Raw genomic sequence first — 16,163 nt, 5'->3', positions numbered from 1 at the left:
TAATCCAGATGTCTTCACGTGGGCAGACGCCACCCGCCACCCGCCACCAGCCACGAATGCAAGCATGGTTTTGCAACCCTTGAAAACGCAAAAGCCTGAAAAAGGGGCAGAGTGGTCAACCCCTAAAGATATTAATATAAGCGCTACACCGATAAAGCAAAACAGCCCAGAAATCAAGAAGCGGTCTGATGAAGAGAAGGAGGATACTAAAGAAGAATCGCGGCCAATACCCGACATAAGGGAACGAGCTAGCGATATGGAAAAGAGGGTCCTACCATTCTGCCACGACCCGAGCAACAAAGTTAACAAGGGCAAACCGCAACGATAATGCGTTACTTTAAGGATATGAGAGGATTTGTGGAGAATCTCCTGCTCCACAACTGTCATCTAGCCGGAAGGCTAGAACAAGCTAAAAGCTAAGAATAAGGAAACTGCGATATTAAGCGCTGTGAGTAAGTCGCTGGAAGCCAGCAAGCGGCTTAAAACGGCCGTTAAGAAAACAACGAAAGCCGAGCCAAAACAGCTCTCGTACGCGGAAAAAGTGAAGATGGCCAGCAATAAAGCGGACAAATGGCTGTAAAACCACCGAGAAATGTGGTTATAATCCGGTCGGAAGTTGAGGATGGTGAAATAAGAACCAGCGGAGAAGCGCGCGACGCGCTATTCACGCTAGTAATCCCCCGTAAAGGGGGAATACAAGTCACAGCAGTTGAAAACAAAATAAGCGACACCGGCCTAATCGTGGAAACGACGAAGGACTGAAGCCGGAAGGACTGAAAGCGTTCACAGAGGATGTACAGAATACACACATAACGTACGGACATTCGGAGAAAAAATAAAATAATCAGATGACTCATGCGAAAAATCGTTCTTCACATAAGTGGATGAATATCTGAAAAATATTCGAAATTCGAACATCTTACACATGTTCGCACATTTATCGAGAAGTGAGTTGTGTATTATACAATTTTTCTAGATGTATATGTTTTTTGTCACATAAATGTTATTAGGCCAGTTGCTGAACAAGAGCATAAAGATTCATCACTTTGAGCAGAGGCATATGCTTGTACGAGTTTAAAATAATCTTCTTACCATTGAAATCTATCCATAGTTACGCTATAAATTATAATACAATTTGTATATTGTATTTGTATTCAACAGTACATCTCAACTGAACAAATGTATGGCGTAACAACTATTTATCACTAAAGCGAAGATGTCTAACCCAATCGAATTTTATTGTCAATGTTAGTATTATTTTAGAAATGATGTAAATAGTAAAAATGAAAAGGAAACAACTTTTAATTCTCTGATAATTTAATAAGAGGAGCACCTAACGCTCCTTTTCTCTCGATCTGTTTAGCAATAATTTTATTCACTAATTTTTCGAGAGCTTCCAATATGATCTCACTGCGCTCAAGACTGTCAATAGACAACGTGCAGAGAAAACTTTGATGCCTCATCTGTGAAATGCTGTCAAAAAGGCTTTAAGTGAAAACATACATACATGCCTGTATGAAAACTGCAACTGCTCATGAATTCAATTTCGACTCGGATTTGAGAATCCTATAAGATATCATTTTAAACTATACTAAATATATAGAGTACGCTGTCCCGCGTATCCTGAAGATATCTTTAAAATGACGGTCCTACCAAATTAAATTCAGACTGTTTTCTGAAACTGCTTAATCAAATGATGCATTGATTTATTTTTATAGTAGTAAATCTGGGCATCAGAAATTTGCTCCGTCCATTTGAAAGTCCATCGAACTCGGTCTATTTATCACCGTTACGAAACATATATACTCTAGTAGGAACATTCCTAACACGATAATGCTTAGAGGAAAGCACGCCAGAATCGCTGTCTCTCAAATCCATTCAATGAATAAGAGACGAATGAAGATGCGTATTATAGTTATATGCAAGTATCCGTAAAGTGGTGTGAGACGTTCGAACAGGTTTGTTCGATGAAAATCAGCTACATACTCTGTTCCGGGTGAAGAAATGAGCCGCAAGTGGAAAAGGGTGAAAAGGGAAGGGGAAATAAGGAGAATACAAAGAGTTGATGAATGTAAGGAATGGAAGCTGAATCTCAAAATAAAGAACAAGAAAGAACAAGCTACTTACGATAACACGATTGCTAGTCATCTGTTCTCGATGACGATTGCCTATACCACCGCCCTTGTTGAATATTTTAGCAGTTCTAGTATATTTGAGCATATTATATTTATATTTCGATGCACACTACCTCTTCGACCATTTATTTCCGTGATTATGACTGAAGAACAAACAGAAGATACTTATCGTAAATGAAATTTAAGCAAGAAGGAACTTTTTGCGATGTTAACTCCAAATGAGAAAATATGTATATATCAGTATGGATCATGACCTGCCTATTTTTACATTAAATGTTTTGAAAAGTTGTATTTCAAAGCATGGCATGGTTTTCGTCGAAGGAAATCGTTTCGTGGAAGGAAATAGTTTCAAATAGTGAAAGAGCAAAATTATATAACTCTGAAAGAATAATATAATTTAACATGAAAATATTAGAAAACTGAGTACATCGAAATATAATAGATATTTTACAAGGGAAGTAAAAATATAGGTAAATAAATATAAGTAAAAAAGTATAAGAAATCATTTATTTTTTCTAAAATATATTTTGTATGGCGCGTGCTATCATTTTGTTATCTCAAATTTATCTTCTATTTATATTTCTTTACATAATTTTCACAATATATTTATGAATTAGATGTATTTTCATAACCTACTACTAGCGTTCTACTAGCGAGTTTTCGCATGCTCAATGAGATATGTAGTATAGGAAGTGCATAAATATATATTTTTTATGTATCTTCAAACACGAACTAGAATATCGAGCATGTTATCATTTTCCTGTGGATTGTAAAATGATCAACCGTGGTTGATAAATTAACAAATTGTAAAAATTTGTCGATTTGTAGTACGAGTGCGGAGTGCGAGTAGTAACGATAGTGAACACACAATTGAATACCCAAACGACAAACTCCTGAGCTTTATACTTATTTTTACGTGGGTCCAAACTTTATCGATTCGATATAGGCTCCGACCGCTCTGGGTTATTTAAAATATATGTCGGCTTAAGATGGGAATTTTGGGCGCGTGACAACTCTTCGCGTGGACTAGCCAATGTATGATCCCATTGTATCGGCACCTCCGATGTAACCTCACACGTGGCTAGGCCCGCTCTCGAGGCCGCATGCCGCCACAATCACACTTCTCGGAAAACCCATACAACCACTCGTCAGACCTCCGTTAGGCAAAGCGTTTATCTCGTGACCGTGGCTACGTTCGGCGACCAATTGTCACCTATAATAAAATCTAGGCTAAAGTACTAGAGGATGTTCCGAAAATTTCCAAGGAAAGGCTTCGGCTTTCCTTTCATCTCCGACATATAGGTAGAGAAATAGGAAAGGATAGGGGAAGACGTTTGGATATAGTGGATTTGAAGTACAATTTCATTCGCAAAATATAGCGAACCAAGAAAGAACCGTGGAAAGATTTGGACATTTGTGCGCTTCATGTGACGCTGGAGAGAAGAAAAGAAAAAAGAAACGAGAGGGAAGAGACCAAAAGAATGAAAAATGAAACCTTTCTTCACAAAAGACAGAAAAGATTCACTATGCATATTATTCGCTTCGCCTTATCGTTATCCACGTACGCACGCACGCACGCACGCACATTCACAGTTTCACCTTATACACTTGTTGTGTACTATCGTATCATTTTACCAACCAGTAGCGGTTGAAAATCCTATGTACTGTCTACCTCTCACTCGGTCGCAGATACATCGTTGAAGCCAGTTTAGACTCTAGCTCTGTTTAGACTCTAGGATATCGCGCGGGAATATACGCGCTTTTTCTCATACCTATAGAAATGTTAACTCAAATTTGGCGAAATTACTTATAATATTTATATTGATATTTATTTGATCTATTAGAATCGTTTTTAGATTAATATTTATATAATATTCCATAATCCATACAATGATTTTCCTCAAGCAAATAATAATTTAATATTTTTTTAAAAGTGTGATATCGTCCAAAACAATCGCTTCTGTGTAATGGAACATTGCAAAATTTACAGACAAAACATATTCTACTTCTTTTCTTTTTTAATTGTGCAAATTCTACATTGGGGTTTTGGGGCTTTTTTACTTCGACGACTAGACACTATGTTTATAAGTTTATGTTTTCCGAAATTTGATAGTCTTTGTGGGTGATCTAGTCTGGATGATCTGCTTGTCATATGTCTCATAAGTGTTTGCTGTACTAGATATTTCTTCGTCGTTTTCCTTTGATCCACAATCTTCTATCCACGAAATTATCACTTTTTGCAGGAAATTTTTTATATGTATTCTTATTCTATGGCCCATAATCATTCCCGTTGGGGCCCCGGGAGCATCTCGTTTCGTCCCCTCGTAGTGGTGATCCCCACCGCTTGCCCTTCACCGTCGTTACTTCTGAGGCGATGGGCGTGATAGGTATTGAAGGAACACTCGAATATGTTTAACAATAAATATTTATTAACAAAATATATTCGGTGAGTATACTTGACGTAAAACTCGCGGTTATTAATTTCGGTTCGCGGTTCGCGATTACAAGTTCGAACTCGGGTAGATTCGGGTAGATACGATTCGATATGCGCTACGAGTTCGGACGATGATTGCCTGAGATGTCGAGCAACTCGGATCAGTGATTGCTGCCAACTATCAACTATCAATTCGGACAGGCGTCTCGCGACTGACTTTCCGTCACGATGATGCTGGATAGGAAAAACTATGATGGGGTGTGTCTAAGGATACGAGATCATCGGATTCGTTTAGGAAAGCGTTGGTTCGGAAAGTGAGGGAAGTGGACGTCGTTGTTAATTGGCTAAATTTTGAGTTGGTGGTTGGAAAAGGATACTAACCATCCTTGAGAGAAAGATGCTAGTAGGAAGCGTCGTACGTGAGAAAAGCAGATTTCCCGTATCTTCCCGTAGTAGGTGGTAGATTTAGGGACTATTGGGATAAAGACTGTTTGTCCGTTTGAAGGACCTTAATTAACAAAATCCTAAGATTGGGGTTAGGTTGGGGTTAGGTTTAATTAATTAATTTAAATAATTTAAAAAATAATAAATTTTATTTTATAAATAAAATTTTTTATTGATCATTTATTAATATTTTTATTATACTTACTTGATTAGGAAAACAAATAATTGAATACCCATATACTAATTTAAATATATTATTCACATCATTATATTTTATATATTTAATTTTCTCATTTTTTATAAATAATATTTGAGATACATTGAATACGAATTAGTTTCAACTTATTAACTACGAAAATAGGAATGGGGAAATATGAAAGAAAGTAGGAAACTAAGAAGTATGTTTTCATGCGGTCATAAAATTTGCTAGGGTATAAAGCCAGGTATAATTCCTTAGGAAATTTTGAAAACATTTGGGGGGGTGCAAACCCTTGGAGGCGGAGCAAAAGACATTTTTGCAATGTCCGTCTGTTGCGATTCTGTCCTGCTTCTGTCGTCCTGTTTCTTAAAAACTCTATAATTTTCACTGCTTTAATACTTTTCTTGAACTATCAATATTATATAGCAGTGCACTATATCCAATTAATAATAATAGCAGGATACTCTGAATTGAAATTAATACGTACGGTACATTGAGTACATAAAAAATAAATATTATTGTTTAATAAAATAATTAAAATTAATAAAATTAAATTCACAATAACAAATTCTAAAATAAATATAATATTAACCAACTTAAAAAAAATTAAATTTCTTAATATAATATTAAATTTCGAAAAAATTTTATAAAAATATCTATAATTCCCAAAATTATTGTTTTTATTTAAACTATTTTTTGTTAAATTTATATATTAGTTATATAGTTTAATAAAAACATTAATTTTGTAAATTAAAAATTTAAAAATATTAATATAACTATAGATAATTTTAATATATTAATTTATTATTAATGAAAACTTTTATAATTCTATTCTTCCTTATATTTATAAATTTAAATATTAATTTAATTTTAATTTTAAATTATTTTTATTTAAATACCTTTATATCACCTTTAAAACAAATATTATATTTAATTTTTTATATTATTTTTATAAAAATAAATATCATTAACATATAAACAAATAATTTCATTAAACTTATATATCTTATTAGTTATTTTTATTAGAGGAATTTTAATTTTATTTTCTTATTTTATTAGTTTAATTAATAAACCATTTAAAAAACCAATTATTTAAATTTATTTTTTACAAATTTAATTTTAATATTAACTTTTTTATTCTTAATTAATCATTATGATATAAATATTAAGATCTTAAATTTTAATTATTACAAAAATAATAAAATTTATAATATTAAAACATTATATTTAAATCCCAACTATTACATTGTTTTAATATTTATTATTTTCTTAATTATTATATTATTTATTATAACAAAAATTTGTTATATTAAAAACAAAAACTTACGAGCATGAAAATGAAAAAAGTAATTTCGGATCAATACTTGGAATATTTTTAATAATTCAAGTTATCTCAGGATTATTTTTATCAATACATTACTGTCCAAATATCAATATTGCATTTAATAGAATTTCAAATATTATAAAAGATATAAACTCAGGATGATTAATTCGATTAATTCATATAAACGGAGCATCATTTTATTTTTTCATTATATATTTACATATTTTATTTAATTTTATTTTATTTATATTAATTAACTTACAAATACCTTACATCTTAGGTGATCCAGATAATTTTAAAATAGCAAATCCAATAATTACACCAATTCATATTAAACCTGAATGATATTTTTTATTTGCATATTCAATTCTACGAACAATTCCAAATAAACTAGGAGGAGTAATTATACTTTTCATATCAATTTTTATTTTATATTTAATTCCATTAATTAATTTAAATAATTTAAAAAATAATAAATTTTATTTTATAAATAAAATTTTTTATTGATCATTTATTAATATTTTATATATATTATATATTATTATATATTGTATATATTATATATTAATATATATATAAATTTAATAAAAATTAATTTTTTAATTAATTATATTTATATAAACAAACTTTTATATATTTAAATATAATAATTGAAAACTTAATCTATATATAAACATATAAATTTTTAGAATTTTTAAATTAATAAAATTAATTTAAAATTAATAATAATTTATTATAAAAAAAATTTATTAAAAATTAAATATTTTTAAAATACAAATTATACTATCAAAACAATAAATTCTTTTATTAAATAAACTAATATCAAATATATTAAAATTAACACTAATAATTCAACCCAACATATTATTATTAATTTATCATATCGAATACGAGGTAATACACCACGAATTATAATTAATAAAATTAAATGAAATAAATAAACTAAAATAAAACTAAATGATCATCAATTTAATCCAAAAAACATTATTGTTAATAATAATCTTATAAATATAACATTTAAATATTCAGATAAAAAAAATTAATACAAATAATCTTCTATAATATTCAACATTAAATCCAGAAACTAATTCTGATTCACCTTCAATCAAATCAAATGGAACTCGATTTAAATCAATTAATGCTCTAATTATAAAAATAATATATAAAGGATATATATAAAAAATATATATATTATATTGAAATTTTATAAATATAAATAAAGAATAATTCTCAATTAAAATTATTAGTAAAAAAAAAACCAAAAATAATAAAATTTCAAATGAAATTATTTGAGAAACTGAACGTAATGAACCTAAAATTGAATAATTACATAAAGACACTCAACCAATTATTATAATTGGATAAACCATTAATCTCAAAATTAATATTAAAAAAATAATTCTATAATCAATAAAAAGAAAAGAATATATTCAAGGATAAATAAATCATAATATTAATGATAAAAAATATAATTATTGGACTATATAAATATAAATTATTAAAATTTAAAAAAAAAATTCCTTTGATATCAATTTTAAAGCATCTCTAAAAGGTTGAAATAAACCTTTAATTATTAATTTATTTGGACCTTTTCGTAATTGAATATAACCTAATATTTTACGCTCAAATAAAGTTAAAAAAGCCACTCTAATCAAAATTATAAATATCATTAATAAAAAATTAAAAAAAAATATTATTATATATTATAATTTTATTATAATTTATTTAAATTCTAAATTTAATGCACTAATTTGCTAATATAATCAAAATTATTAATTAAAGTTAATAATATAATTTAATTAAAAATTATAGTCCTTTCGTACAAATAATTTATTTATTTTTATAGATAGAAACCAATCTGACTCACGTCGATTTGAACTCAAATCATGTAAGATTTTAAAAGTCGAACAGACTTAATTATTAAACTTCTGCATTTAAAATTTATCTTAATTCAACATCGAGGTCGCAATCATCTTTATTAATATGATCTTTAAAAAGATATTACGCTGTTATCCCTAAGGTAATTTATTCTTTTAATTTATAATACAAGATCATTAATTATTCTTTAATTAAAGTTTATATTTAAAATAAAGTTTTATAAATTTACTAATCCTCCCAATTAAATATTTATATTTAAAAAATTTAAAATCTAATATATATAAATATAAAATTCTATAGGGTCTTATCGTCCCATAAATATATTTTAGCATTTTTACTAAAAATTTAAATTAATTATATATATATGAGACAGTATATATCTCATTAATTCTTTCATTCTAGTTTTTAAGTAAAAAACAATTGATTATGCTACCTTTGTACAGTCAATTATACTGCAGCCATTAAATAATTAAATCATTGGGCAGATAGACTTAAAATTAAAATCAATAAGCCATGTTTTTGATAAACAGGTGAATATATTTAATTTGCCTAATTCCTTATATATATATATATATATTTCAAAATTTATTAAAAAATAAAAATTTTAAACATAAAATATTACTAATATAATCATTATACTTAATTTAAATAAATTATAAATTTTTTTTTAATAAATATATATTATTCAATTTTATATAAATTTCTTAAATTTTTAAAATAAAATTATTAAATTATTAAGTATTTATTAATAAAAATTATTACTAAATCAATATAATTATAATATAAATTTTTAAATAATAATAATAATAATTTAATTATATATTTAAATTTATAGATTATCCCATAAATTTTTTATATAAAAATAAAAAAAATTATAAAATAAATTTTTTATATTTTTTATATATAAATTAAATTCATTTAAAAAAAAACTAGATATAAAAAAATCGATTAACATTTAATTTCTAAATATATATTATAATTTTTTATTCAACAAAAACATAATTATATATTTAACTCTTTTTCTTTCGAGAATAATAAAATTATTAAAGTATATTAATTAACCCTGATACAAAAGGTACAAAATTTATTTTACTTATTTAATTCTTTAAAATTTCATTCACATTACTAAATCTATAAATCATTATATTATTTCATAAATTATTACTTTAACAATTATTTATTATACAACTTTACAAAAATGTAATTTAATAAATTTTAAACTAAAATATTAAATTTATTATTTAAAAAAAAATTCAATTTAAATAATTTTCATTAAAAATGAAATATTATAAAAACTAATTTTTTATCTAAGCAAATATGCTCCAAACTATATCGTGCTTGGTCTTATCTGAATGAGAAAAGTGTGACAAATATGTTGGTAAATGATTTCATTTACTACAATGAATCAAAAATAAAAAGAATTTGATTTATGAGTTGAGGGTCTCAGCTTGTGGGAAGTTTTTAATGTTTGCGTAATGTACGCCTAGTATAGGTGCTCACATAAACGTTGCACTTCATACTACCATTTATTGACTTACAATGTAACCATTCCTTAGACTATGATCTTACAAACTAGTATAGGGAGGCCCGATATTGTATTACGGATCGCTGACATTTTAGGAGGGGGAAGAAAGAGAATAAACGTATGAGATATATAATTACGTATATATGATTACACAATTGCAGGGAACATTTTCTTAATTTAACTGTGTTTGTATAACTGTGTTTGTCAATTCACATCAGAGACCAGGCCACACACCGCGGGCAGGATGGCGCCCAGATGTCTGCACATCCTTGGCGCGTGCCCTCAGTAGTCCTAAGTACCCACCAGGGGTCTTGGAATTTTCATAGTTAAGGTCCTTCAGGCCAAGCGAGTATCTCTTGTCTTAGATTTCCTTTTACGTTTATTGTTTACTACGGGTTAACAGGGAAAGTAGGTTTTCCTCGCGTCTGCTATGTTGCGTTAGCAACTTTCTCACGAGGGCGGCTAAAACCCTTCCTGGTCCACCAACCGTCTTATTATCCAATCGGAGAAAGATGTCTACTACCCTCACTTCCTTAACAAAAATTATCATCAACAAGTCCGATAGTCCCGTGTCCTTAGACACACCCATCCCTAGCTTTCCCCAGACACAGTATCGTCAGTAAAACTTCACTTATTCCGTATCCTTAGAATAGTCAACATATCTTTACCGGTCTCTATCCTTATAACAGTCGCGTACTTAACGTATCAGTGTAACTAGGTTTTACACAAGGTGATTGGAGTGAATTGTGATTTGTGTGTGTTAATTCAGTGTGTATTTCATTGTGATTGCTGAATTCATAATAAAGATTAATGAAAACAAAATTAATAGTTGTGTTACGACTCAGCTATTTTATTTTATCGTCTAACCCTCAAGTTTACGTGACATTTGCATTGTTCTTTTGTGATCTTTGCTTACAATCTTTGGTTCATTTACTAACTAAACATACGGTTTTCTTATTGCTATAATTTAATTTTCTACGGTGGTTAGCCACCAATATTTATCTTTATTGTCTTTGAGTGTCTCACTTAAATCTACGGTTGACAATTTATACATAAGTCTTATATTGCTATCCTTATGGTCTATGTCGCTATCGTACAGTATTTTTTATTATTACGTTTCTGCTGTAGTGATAGAATAATGCTAAGTTATTATTGTTTTGGATTAATTTCACGCTATCTAAACAGGTGAAGGATTCCGGGGGGAAATAACCTGTTTTTTGAACGTGTTTATGGTATAACGGGTTTGACTATAGATTGTGGGCGACGATGAAGTTTATGATTATTTTGTGTATCTTTGACCAGTGGTCTGACTAATTTAAGAATGAAGAATCGATATGGATTAATTTGGCTCTTCGTATAGCTTGTGATTTGCTATATTTGCTAAATTTCAATTCTGGCAATCTATATATTCCTAAACATGCTGTGATGTATTTTCTTTCAATGATTCTTAATTTTTCCGTGGCGTTGACACTTACATTGAAACAGATTTAACGACCATACATTAGAATGGTTGGTCTAATTAGTGTTTTGTAGCAGTGAAGTTTTATTGATCTGTGCGAATCTTTCGAGTAAGGTAGTCTTATGAGGTATAAGAAGAATTTATCTGCTTTCTATAACTGTGTCTTTATGTTGTCGTTGTGATTTAACCCGAAGTTTAGATGGACTCCGAAGCATCTAACTTTGTTTGCATCGGAAAATTTTCCGTTGATATTTTCTGTTGTATGGAAGAATATTTTCGAATTTATTCTCACGTCGTACTTTGCTTTTGAAGTTTTTGAAATATATGGACTGAACGAGATTGTTTCACATTTATGGGTGTAGATTCTTAGCTTCCGTGTTGGAAAGCGTAATTTTCTACTTTCTTGACTAGGTCTTGCAGCTGGATTTTTATTTGTCACGGTTCATTGTTTCTGATGTAATTAACATATCATTTACGAATGCTATTGCTGATTTATTATTTTGATTGCCGTTCTTGTTCATGCCATACATTTATAATAGGACACTAAACATGGATATTGAACAGGATAGGCCGGTTTACCGTGTCTTACTGTAGATCTCGATGCGTTTGGTCCTTTTGCTTGATCCCTCTGAGAGGTAGAAGTATCTATCATTTTCTTTTTAATTTTTCCTTTATTAAACGTTCTTATTTGTTTCTACAAATACTTACATTTTTGTATCATTTGCTAATTACTATAGCATTATTATTATTATTATTTTCTGTGTCCCTTGGTTCTCCTGTTATTTCTCATTCTTCTATTACGTGTCTCAGGTCTTCTTCTTTCTTTTTACATAGCTTGCATCTTTTTTTTCCCTCTTCTTTCCAGTATTCCCTTGATTTAGTCTCGTTTCCACATCTGAATCTTGCTAATATTTTTCTGTCCTTCCACTTCATCCTCCCTTCTAAGTATTTTGCTAACTCTTCTTTGGCGATTTTTCTATAATGTTTGTCATATTTTGATTCCCTTATCCTTTCCCCCCTCTCTTCTGCTTCTCTCTTTCTCCTTTCTTCTATAATTTGGTCTAGTGTCATCTTTTCTTGCTCTTCTCTTACTTCCATCTGTGTCCCTCCATTTCTCATCCTTTCTAGTCCCTTCTTTCTCTTTCTTGCTCTTTTCCGTTATTGGCCATTTCCCCAGTTTCTCTCTCTTTCCTTTATGCACTTCTTTACAAGTTCCTTTTTTGACTCTATGGCTTTCCCTTCATACCTTGCTGCTCTTCCTAATACTTTTTCTTTGATTCCTGTTAGCTTACATTCTTCTATCGATATATAATTCGGTGTTGTCATATCTAAACCTAAGCTCCATTTCACATATCTTCTTTGTATTCTATCCAGCCTTTCTTCCATGTTCCAGCCTCATACCTATGCTCCAAACAGCGCCACGTTCTCTACCAGCGTTCCAAACATCTTCATTCTCCTCTTGTTGTCCTGTTTGGAAATTTTTTCTTCCACGCTCCATGTTTTCTTCATTGCTATTCTTGCTCTCTTTTTCCTGTCTTCTATGTGTTTCTCATCACTGCCGTTTTTTCAGTAGTATGTACCCTAGGTATCTTATCTCGTCCACTTCTTCTAATTCTCGTTCTCCCCATTTCCATTTTCTTTGTCTCCTCTTGTTCTTTCGTTTTTTTCGAAAACTACACTCTTGGCCTTTTTCGTGCACAGTTCCAATTCGATTTCCTTTAAAAATATTTCGAATCTCTTTAGCATTTCCTTTAGCTTCTCCTCTCTATCAGCCATCAGCACAATATCGTCTGCATATGTCAATGACCATACCTTTCTTTCTCCTACCACTATGCCCCCCCCCCGACTTGTTCTTTCCTTAATTCTTCTTCCAGCCCCGCCACGTAGATGTTAAATAGGGCTCAACGGGCATCCTTGTCTGACTCCCCTCACTGTCCAAAATTCTTTTGTGTTGTTATTCTTGATTCTTACCACATTCTTTGTTTCTGCGTATATCTCTTTATTCCTTCTGGTTAAGTTTTCGTTAATCCCCATTTTTCTCATTTTCTCCTCCAATTTCTTTCTGTTTAGCCTGTCGAACGCCGCTTTTAAGTCCGCAAAGCAGGCATGTAGTTTTTCTTTTTCTCTACTCAACTGTTTGTCTATGATATGGTTTATCACAAATACCGCGTCTTTCTTTTCTGAATCCGAATTGGCTCTCTTTCAGTTTGTTTTCAATCTCTGCCTTCAGTCGTTCGTGCAGTATCCCTGCACAGATCTTGTATGCTGTATCCATTAATGTTACTTTTCTGTAACCCTTCCCTACTCTCTTGTCCCTCTTTTTATATATCGGACATATTTGCTCCTTTTTTCCAATCTTCTGGTATCCCCACCCCATTCCATATTTTCCTTAACAGAGCCCATAACGCTTCACCCACTTCCTTCAGTGCATACTTCTCCTTCAAGTTTCTTAGTTTGTATATCACCTCTTCCTTCTCTATATATTATCTTCTCTCTCCTGCATTATTTTCTCTTCTGCTCGATGCTCCTCTTTTTTCCTGCCCTCTTTGTGCTCTGTTCCTTCTAAAATTTCCATAAAATGATTTTTCCACTCTTCCTCGCTTATTTCATATAATCTTCATCTATATTCTCTCTTCTTCTTCTGTATTTATTTATGTATTTCCACGCTTCTTGTTGATTTTCACCATTTCTTCTTCTTCGTATCTTTCCTTTCTTTGTTTGCACCTCTATTTGAATGCCTTTTTTCCTCCATAAGAGCTTCTCTACTGTATTTTCCTTTCATAAACTTTGTCACCTTCCTTCTCATCTCTCTTTTACTCTCTTCCTCTCTTTCTATTCCTTATCTTTACTTTCTTCTTTTGCATTGCTTCGTTTATCTTCTTGTTGATTTCTGTCCACATTTCCGCTACTGTTCTTCCGTTGCAGGTCCAGTCTTTACATTCGTCCAAGTATTTTTCCACACTTTTGTTTGTCCATTCCCTCTTCTCCTTCTCTTCTTCTTCCTTTTCCTCATTTTTTTGTAATTCCGCCCCTCCCCCTATTTTTATTTCTAACGGCATGTGGCCTGACTCTGTTCTTTTTCCTATTTTCATGTAAATTATTTCTTCTGTCGCCTCCTGATTGCCAATCACATAGTCTATTACTGAGTTTCCTCTCTCGCCAATATAGGTCCGCTCCTCTCCTTCTTTATCGCTGCCATTGATTATCTTTAGCAGTGTTCTTCCTTCCATGTTTATAGTCTTGTCTTTTGATCGTCTGTTTTTTTCTTTCCCTACGTCCTCGTTTATCGACCCTCCCTCTTCTCCCGTTCTTGCGTTCCAGTCTCCGCTGATGATCACCACTTCCTCTTCTCTTCCGTCTACTCTTTCCTCTATTTTTTTCCATGTCCCTTATGTATCTTGATTATAAACCATCATTATCCTATACGTCTTGTAATTGTATATTATTTTTCTTCCAACTATATTATCACTAATTCCTTTATATCCTATTTCTCTTAGGTTTTTATTTATACCCGTTGTTATTCTTCCCTTTGCTCTTCCTTTTTTCCTTACTGTCATTGCTGCCCTGCATTTCCAGTCGAATTCTTTGGGTAGTCTATATTTTAACTTTTCTCTTTTGTCCTTACTTATTAGCCCTGCTACATTTCAGAAGCACGTTTTCATCCCCATTGTAGTCCCCCCTCCTGGTCCTCTTTTTTCATTTTCCTTCCCCCCTCTTTCTTTCTTCCTCCAGCCTCTCTTCGTTTTCGTTCCACCTGTACCATTTGTTCTCTATTGTTAGTTTCTTGTATCCTGTCCTTACATATTCGCCTTGTTCCATTCTTTCTCTGGCTACCCTTCTTATGTGTTGCTTCCCATCCCTTTCTTTTTTTGTCAGATCATCGTTCATGTATACATCCTTTTCCCATTTGCTTTTCTCCTTCATTATCCTTATTTTTTCCTCCATTGATTTCATCGTTGCCACTATTATTGTGTTCTTCCCCCCCCCACCCCACCTTTATCATATGTGCTTTTTCTACTTCTGTCCCTATCCTCATTTTTTCGTTTATGAACTCCTTTACTGTCTCTTCATTGCTTCCTTCGTTTCAGTCCACTCCCTTGATTACTATGTTTCTTCTTCTTTCCTCTCTCTCTGCCCTGTCCTGATCCTCTCCAATTCTTCTGATTCTACCCAATAATTCTTTCTTTTCCCATTCCCACTCTCCTTTCTCTCTGTCTGTCTCTCTTTCCCTTCTTTCCCTTCTTTCCCTTCTTTCCCTTTCCTCTTTCATTTCTCTCTTCAGCTCCTCCACTTGCTTTTCCAATATATATATATTTTATTTCCTCGATCACTGCCTCGAATCCTCTTTCCATTTTCTCTATTTTTTCCACCACTGCCTCCATTACTTTCTCTCTGGCTGGTGTCTCTTTTTCTGTCGAGCTGTATTTGTCCAGTGTATTTTTGAAGACTGCTTTACCAGTACTCCTTGGTCTTCCCCTGTTTGTCGCCATCTGCCGTTTCCCTACCTTACTTTGTTTTGCCGCGCTTCTAGCCTCCTAACCCCTTGTTTTCTAGTTTTTCTTATTTGTAGCTTTCTCTCGTTCTTGTCTCCTTTTTCGCTTTTCTTTTGCCTTCTCCTTGTATGCTCACTCTTTATTTTCCCTTCTTCATGCCTCTTTATGCTTCCTGTTCCTTTTTCCCTTCACACTTCACTTTTTCCACAGAGATCTCCGTCCGTGTGTTACCCTCGGCCCGAACCGAACCGAAAGCCCAAGTAAGGATTACT

At 31.4% G+C, this 16,163-nt stretch overlaps 1 pseudogene; it reads right to left on the bottom strand.

Moving 5' to 3' along the window:
* Positions 1-1,301: 1,301 nt before the first annotated feature.
* Positions 1,302-15,921, bottom strand: LOC117215120 (annotated as a pseudogene).
* Between the last annotated feature and the right edge of the window lie 242 nt (positions 15,922-16,163).

This window comes from Bombus bifarius, unplaced genomic scaffold (genome assembly GCF_011952205.1).
Source record: "Bombus bifarius isolate JDL3187 unplaced genomic scaffold, Bbif_JDL3187 scf7180000009360_frag, whole genome shotgun sequence".
Lineage (NCBI taxonomy): Eukaryota > Metazoa > Arthropoda > Insecta > Hymenoptera > Apidae > Bombus > Bombus bifarius.
This window is presented reverse-complemented; position numbering and strand designations above follow the sequence as displayed.